This window comes from Rousettus aegyptiacus, unplaced genomic scaffold (assembly GCF_014176215.1).
Source record: "Rousettus aegyptiacus isolate mRouAeg1 unplaced genomic scaffold, mRouAeg1.p scaffold_m13_p_15, whole genome shotgun sequence".
Lineage (NCBI taxonomy): Eukaryota > Metazoa > Chordata > Mammalia > Chiroptera > Pteropodidae > Rousettus > Rousettus aegyptiacus.
Genome location: NW_023416290.1, coordinates 2,099,971 through 2,108,235, shown reverse-complemented (window position 1 = coordinate 2,108,235; position 8,265 = coordinate 2,099,971). Strand labels below are relative to the sequence as shown.

At 39.2% G+C, this 8,265-nt stretch overlaps 1 pseudogene; it reads right to left on the bottom strand.

The window, feature by feature from the left end:
- Positions 1–7,518: 7,518 nt before the first annotated feature.
- LOC118612211 lies at positions 7,519–7,637 on the bottom strand (annotated as a pseudogene).
- Positions 7,638–8,265: the final 628 nt, after the last annotated feature.

Here is an 8,265-nt window from a genome sequence, read left to right as displayed (position 1 = left end):
GTCCATTGCCTCCGGCACAGTGGGTACTAGATGGGCTATTTGCTGAATGAATTTATAATTTGCATATTCTAGGAAACAAAACCGGTGGCAAAAATAAAATCGTAATGCAATATGATTTTATATTTCAGAAATCCTAATTAATTTTCCCAATAATGTCCTTTGCCTCAGATCGACCTGGCCATGCTGATGAGGATTTTAGAAAAACCGAGTCACAGGTAAGTCATGCCTTTGCTCGTGAAGAAAAAGTGAGAAGAGGAAGCCGGTAAAGCTGATGAAAAGTAGAGAGAAAACCTATAAATATTTAACGTAAGGAGAGACAGAAATATCACAAGAAAGCATTAGAATATGTTCTCTCGCTGCTTAATTTCACAAAGTGCTTGCAAGGACTGAGAAATCGCAAGTCCTACTTCTTTTTATGGAAGGGAGAGAAGGGAAATAAGTGTCATAATAAAACGTGACGTGCAAATATTATTGACCGGCAAACTATACACAGAGAACAAGGGGCACCGGAACCTTTAGTATCGGCAAACTAGACGACCGTCAAATCTGGGAAAAACCACACGTGAAAATGTATCTGACCATGTAAACTTAGCCCTGATTGGTGACCTGAAGAAACACGGCAGGCTGATTCCAAAAAATCCTGGAATAAAGACAGATTTTGATTAAATAAGCCACACTGCTGGTGACAGGTCATGCGGTAATGAGTCGATCCTGACCAGATGGCTCGGTGTGAGTTGTCTTCTCTCGTTCGACGGTTCAGAGGAGTCAAGACGGATGGAACTGAGGACGGTCCCTTCCTAGATCATCTTACGAGGCTTTTCATCTACACATGCTAGACGCACGGGCAAGCCGTGCAAGAGAAGCAGACTTTGAAGCCGACCATGGAGGAGCGATGCAGAACCTGTTAGCAATTTCAGAGTTAGTGGCGGCATGATCTGCAAAGAGCAGAAACATTGGAGAGAATATTTAATGTACGTAATACGTGCGCCACACAAGGTGGAGTAAATCCCAACTCAATTCTACGGTCATGAAAATTTAAAGCGTGGATGGAAAGGTCATTATTATAAAGTTAGGGATGGCTTAGAAGATAGTTTGAAGGGAGGAGATGTTAGCAAAAAGAAGTAGAAGATGAAAAGATAATAACGCATAACACGTGTCAGTATTAGCCATTTAACCCGCAATCGAGCAGTTCCGATTGTATCGTACATTGCTTGGTCTCCCGCCCACCAAACCTCTCCGACAATGCCAATGAGGATTTTAGAAACAATCGTTCCACAATAGAAAATGGGGGGGAAAATGTGAAGATGTTTAGAACGGCATTTTTTGCTTATGTTGAAGCCAAGGATGGAGTGAGAGCTCTGCTGAAGGAGAGGTTTCACACAACTGAATAGCCAAACGATGAGAAAAATACACGATGGCAATCACAGTGCAGAAACTAAATGTTCAAGGCCTAATGGAAACAATAGAAGTTCCCAAAGAAGCGCCGCTGAAAGCTACACGTAAAGACTTGATTGACCAGAGAAGGAGCCCATTGAGCTCCTTCTGAAGTGATTGGAGGAAACTAGAACCGAGCTAAAAATGTTTTAAAAGTAAATAACAGAAATCTCATGTTGGAGATTCATCATCTCTACAAGAGAAGTGTGTGGAGAGGCCCCGATGTCTCTGAACAGCAGGAACGGGACACTCGTGGTGGATAAAAAAGTTATGAGGAAAGACAATCGGCTGCCTCTAATCTCAAAGACAGTTTCTAACATGTAATCAAAGGATAAGGAAAAAAAGCAACACAATGGTAAACATATTGGAGAATCTACGTGTATTTTTAAAAGACCAGTAAACCTTTCCGGAGAAGAAAATACATTTTATAAAAGAGAATAATGAAAGAATTGAATTGACAGCAATAACGCTGGAGACCGCTGAGATTATTAGAATAACTTGCGGAGGAAGAAAAATTAGAACATAAAATATTTCATTATAAAGATATTAGGATAAAACATTTATTTGAAATGGAAATGCTTTTAAAGTTATAAAATCCTGTTCAAATACAAGAATTTATTATTGTCACGAATGGGTTCTTTTTAAATTATGGTCGCAGCACGAGAGATGTCAAATGTTTTGGGGAATGAAAATGAATAATAAAACAAAATGAAAAGCATAAGGAAAAATATAATATTCCAGACGAGTTTTGCAAGGTATTAGTTGGTATGTAACATCAGAAATAACTGAAATATTAAACTACCCGATGCATTGCAGAACAAAGTGAAATGAAATCCTACATATTTATTTCTGGAAATGTTTAAATGGCAGATGATAATTTTTATATTTTATGAGCCCCCGTGAAAATGAAAGTGAATTGAGATTTTCCACTTGCAAACCTGTGAACTCTCTTTTGATTCTGTACTGATTTTGCTACCAATTTAAAGAGTTATTAACGTCCCTCGACCCTAATATCATTATCGTGTGTGTGGTGGTTCTCTAACATCTATATTTCATGAAGCTAACTTGCCTCAAGTCACTGCAGCCACCTTATAAACAAAATTCTAGGGCACCGACTTCATTGAATCCGGAAAAAATACTTTATTTAATAATATTGTTTTATAACACGATGGTCCATTTTGTCCTTCTGAACTTAAATGTATGACAAGTCATGATTACAAGCTCTTTAACTAAGGTCTTGAAGCTATTTATCCAGAACAAGGCTTTTACCCACAGTCAAAGTTTCCTCATTCATCGAAATGTCACTCATCTCTTGGTTCCGGTGATATCTAGCTACAAATCTAGTAACTTGTGGGTAAGACACACTATTTGTAAATGAACTTGACAGTGAAATACAGCAATATATCAAACAGACAAAATGAGTTTGAGCGATGCGTATATTTTCTCTGCGTAGAACGGGATGAGCGTTTAACCCAAAGGCCATCTATCTTTGGTACCCTCACTGATGGCTTAATTTACTTAATTCTTAACGGCGCTATCATTTATCGAAGTTAGACCATATTTCTTTTTTTGCTATGATGGCAGAATTGAATGGAGTAAATGATGCAATGGATATATAACATGTTTTACCTCATTTGATTTTAACCTTAAAATAACAAAGCCCAGATATCATTTTCACCTTAATTTTAAAAATAAGAGAAGTGGAATTGAATTATTTTAGTTTGGACAAGTAGTTTGGCCTTTGGGTTAAGTGCTCGTCCCATTCTACACAGAGAAATCTGGTTTCGTAAGAAGCGGAGTACTGAACTTCTCCTATTAAGGAGAAGTCAACGGAAACCGGGGAGCGCCCCAGAGACCCATAAAGCTACCCTTGACTTTGAGGTGGATCGCGCAGAGCTCGGTACCGACAGGAGCACGTCAAGGTCACCAGTCACCCATGAGCGCTGGGTCTCTGGGTTTAGCCCGCACACCCACCGCCCACCTTCCCTTTCCTGCCTCGCGCATGAAAGGCCAGTCTGTGAGGATGGCGTTAGTGGACTTCTGTGCCCTCTGGTCTTCGATGGGCTCCACCTAGCACATTGAGAGGATGAGGCGGTGAGGTCTGGACGCCTTTTCCTCCCACTACCGCGGGCTGGCAGGATCTCTGTTGCCCGCTTGGTCCCCTAGTGATGGGCAAACTCCCTCCAGACGGCCCGCCCTTCATGGCCATCTCTGATCATGGGGTCCAGAAGTGGGGCCCCCACTTCCCCTCCTCACCCCGGCTCGAAGCTCAGCAGCTTATCGACCTCCTGCATTACTTCTTGAGATCCCCTCCACATGCAGAAATAGCTAATATTAACTTACCTAAAAAATAACCATTTTCAGTGTACGTCAGCTAGGACCCTGAGTGACACATGGTAGAAAAAAACAAAACAAAACAAAACTGTTCCAAGCGCTTCAATCATCTGTGATCTCCTTCAAGGACAGAAAGCGTGCTTTTTCTTTTTTTTGGTCTTTGAGTCTAGCCTGTGTCTGGCACACAAGAAAGCAATATACCTTTTTGGCTGTTCAAAGTCACAACTATAATTGGGATCTGCTTTTGGTTTAAGTGGGATGCTTAAAGGTGCAAAGGATAGAGAGTAAACCTGCTAAAACAAGCCCACTGAGACCATGATATCCTTAAAATCATTATGTCCATAATGCAAGGTGGACCTTACAAATATTCACATCAAGATTCCATGGGACACACTTGAGCGTCTCACCAACATTACAGTTGAATCACAGCATAAATGGCATCCGGTTATCAGACACTTTGCAAGGTTAATACTTTTTTTAATGTGAGTATCACGGAGCTTATGAAAGTAGGTCTTTTGTGCCTTTTAATACCTCCACGGCTTCTAGGATAGGGTCTGGTGTAAGAATTAAAATGTTTATCCAAATAATGTTGTATTCCTATTAATAGTCTAGAATAGCAATAGAGATAGACAATAATGTTAGATGTGTTTTGAAAGGAAACATCTTTTCGCTTGGTACGTGTTAGATTAGGGTGAGTACAAAATACAGCCGCTCACATCTTCCCAGCTACTGCTGTACTGATCAACAATATTTTTAGAAAGCATTTTAATATTTACATAATCTTGAATGAAGTTCAAATATGTTCAATTTCGTATACTAAATTACTTTTTTTTACCCATTTCTGTTTTGAAAAACTGGTTAATTCACTTCACTGAGATCACTGACATGTTCACATAACAGGAATAGTTTCAGAAAGCCACAAATGGATATTTTTAACTGTTTGTTGGGAAGATTTGTCATGAATTTGACATGAGTTTTAAGAAACTTTGAATGGGAAATTGAAAACCTTTAATGACCTAATCCTTTCATAAATATGTAGTAGTAATAAAATATCATTTCCAAGTAAAAGTGAGAAAAATTATGTTATTATTGTCCTCAATGAGTATTACAGCTCATCCAGTACCTGGAGTTACAAAAGAGATTAACCTGGTTTTACAAACCGTTACTCTTATATGAGAACTAAATAAGTGTGAAATCACTATATTTTATTCACAGAACGCGTTTCTATTTGTGGAAGCATTCGTGTGGGTAGATTTTAGTTCGAGAGCATTTTCTGGACTCTGAGAAATCAAACAAAAGGGAACAGGCTGGATTAGGTTATCAGAGAGTGTGGTAACATCGAAAAGGAGTCATGTGTATTTTATGTTCAATATCGAATATCGAAATGGCCGACATGTCTTTCCAACTACACACTTAATTTGAGAAACTGTAGGGGTGTAAGAAAATGATCAGTTTTCCAAAAAATTGTTGTTTAGCTCTTGGTAAAATAAGGCCGTACTAAAAGAGAGAGGAGGTGATTTGGTTAAGTGGAACAAGACCAAAACGAACTTTGCCAACAGAATTGATATTTAAATGAATTTCAAGGAACTTGAATTTCTGAAATTTAATCATGATATTATCTAATAATGAGCATTCATGCTCTGTCTCCTCCCTCTGTCAGATACTTAGAATCTCGATTCCGGAAACAAAACCTTTAGACCTTTATTTTGCAAAATAACATTTATGGGAAGAAAGAAATCGAGGTGATCCGAAAATATCTAGATGTAGTTATAGTACAATGGTCTGGAAATTACCTGAAAGTAAATATCATACAGGTGCAATATTTTAGATCTTTGGAATATTTGGAAGAAATGTGGGAAGAATGTTTTCAAGGTTGCTATATACACGAACACACATGGCTTTGCCTCTTGCCCGGTGTTCACTTCAGAAGTCAGCGATAAGCATAACACTATGTTATGTGTGGACAGAATCCTTTTTCTACGTTTTCTGTTAAGATGCATCAGTGGAGGACAACATATCGTCTGTTACATCCAACATGGCCAGAGATTTTCTCGAGCATTAAAAAAACACATGATTTTTCAACATGTGTATGTAATAAAAAAGCTAGAATGTCACATTGTGTGAATGATACCAATTTTTCAACACAAGAATCACATTCAACATGGTATAATATTTCAATACAATGAAAGGCATAATTCACTCAGGGCATCTACTCATAATCATTGAATTAAATTATGAGTAGACTTGATTTTACTATAAATCTTGGCCTTTCTTCTCTCTTTTCGTTTCTGCAAATTTTTTATTTATCTTTCTCATTTAGCTATTTCTAACTAGAGGAAGATAGATATGAGATGAATTGAAAGTGCTTCAGGAAGATAACTCCAGAAGTGATGTGGGCACTGATCGAAGTGAGAAGAGAGAGAAAGTAGAGGAACCTGCAAAAATGCCGCGTTTCGTCTTCACGCCCGAGCAGCGGCTGCTTGCAATAATAAAGTAATAGAAGATGGCTACGAACATGGGGGAGCAGAAATATTTTTGAAAAATAAGTGTCAAACGTCTGAGACGATTTTTCTACATTTGTAAATAAACCCAGGATTATATACGTGGGAATTTAGATAGCAGTAAGCCAAATTTGGTTCTGAAAATACAATACATTTCACATTTTGCATTTGAAACGTAAGAAAAAGAATCAGATAACATCTTAATCCGATTGTTACATGTCACATACACAAATACTTGGGCAAACAAAACAAGTGTTTGGGTCAGACCCAGAGAAGAATTGCCTTTGGAATCCAAGTAGCTTTATTTACATTTAAAAACTCTGGCATTTACTCGATGCGTGAGCTTGGGTAGTTTATTTTATTTCTATAAGTCTCAGTTTCTCATAGATAAAATCCAATGAAAATCTTGACTAAAGAGATTAAATTCGGTCATCCACGTAAGGCTCATAACACTGGATCCGCCCTACAGAAATTCCTTAAACACAGTGGCCTCGTTAATCACCATCAGCACCAGCAGGTTGCTCAACTCTTGAGTAGAAGTGGCTTACGCCATAAAGTCGATTTGATTATATTTAATTGGGAATGATAAATTCAGAGGGAATCTTTGTCAGAGATGGTTAATTCTGTGGAGAAGCAAAACGATCATGCCCTCAGGCTCTTTCCGCTCCTCCGCCCTGCAACCTTCGGGTGCCTCCTTCCCCTCGTGAGAGCGCCCAAGTGGCTACGGCAACTCTGATTTCCTTGTCGCCTCGGGACAAAGTACGTAAACAGAAAAGGAAAGTTGCTTTTCTTTCTTTCTTCAGAACAGGCGGAAAAACCCACTTTAGATAAGACTTAGCATCGCAGATCTATGCCACGACCACGATTAGCAAAAGGAATGGAGCTGCCGTGGTTGGCGTATGATGACCAGCCACACTTGCCAACATCCGGCCCTCAGGGCTGGGCACAGCCCCCAGCTCCGCGAGCGTAGCGACCCCCGGACCTGAGCATAGAAGAGATTAATTGGGCAAGAGCGGAATCAGGGAATTGCTCCTGGGTGGACAAATGTGTTTGCGATGATAACAGCTGAAATCATGAGAATGTCGGCGTTCCAATCCGGGTTTAATTTCTAGCTGCATCACCAAGATATCACGTGGTAGGACCACACGGTATCCGTTAAGATCTTTATGGTACGCATTTTACATTATTCTTAACTTTCAAAGATAGATGCATATTTCTTTTATTTATTATTATTTATTATTATTATTTATGCCTACAGCACTTGGTCTTCCTAGGTGGTCTCCCATCCAAGTACTAACCAGGCCCGGCCCTGCTGAGCTTCTGAGATCAGACGGGATCGGGCGTGTTCAGGGCTGCGTGTCCGTAGCCCACGGACCGTGGCTCCACTGGGGCGCGAACCCAGGACCTTCTGCGTGTAAAGCAGACGTGCGGACCGCGACACTGTGGAACTATGTCCAGATGCATACTTTCAATCTGTCCCATCTAATTAGGTAATAGGACAAATACAGAATATGCATGCACATGTATACACATATGTTTATATTTATTTACCTGTCTAAGTACAGACATTATACAGAATGAGGTCTGCTGCATTTCCCTAGCGCCACAAAGGCCTGAGATATCTTTGTGTCTTAATCTTACATTATTATCCTACACTTTCTTAATTGCGACATTTTTATGGTTCCCGTTCCTGCTTTTATTCTTGTAAACATGCCAGTTGTGAGGTGCTACAAAGTTCTAACTAATCAATGATGATTTTTAAAGTTAAGCATGGCTACTTATATTCTTAATAGTAGGATAGATAGAATTTCGTGAGTTGACATTCTAATTACTTGGAAATAATAAGAGAAAAGTTAGTTTCAGGATAATATATCAAAAAAGACTTCTATTCTAATCTCAGTCATGCTGTACTTCTCCCTTTGTAAACATTTATCTCACTTCCTTAACACTCTTTGCAATCCTGATGACGCATTCCTTGAATAACTTGTCGGTCGAG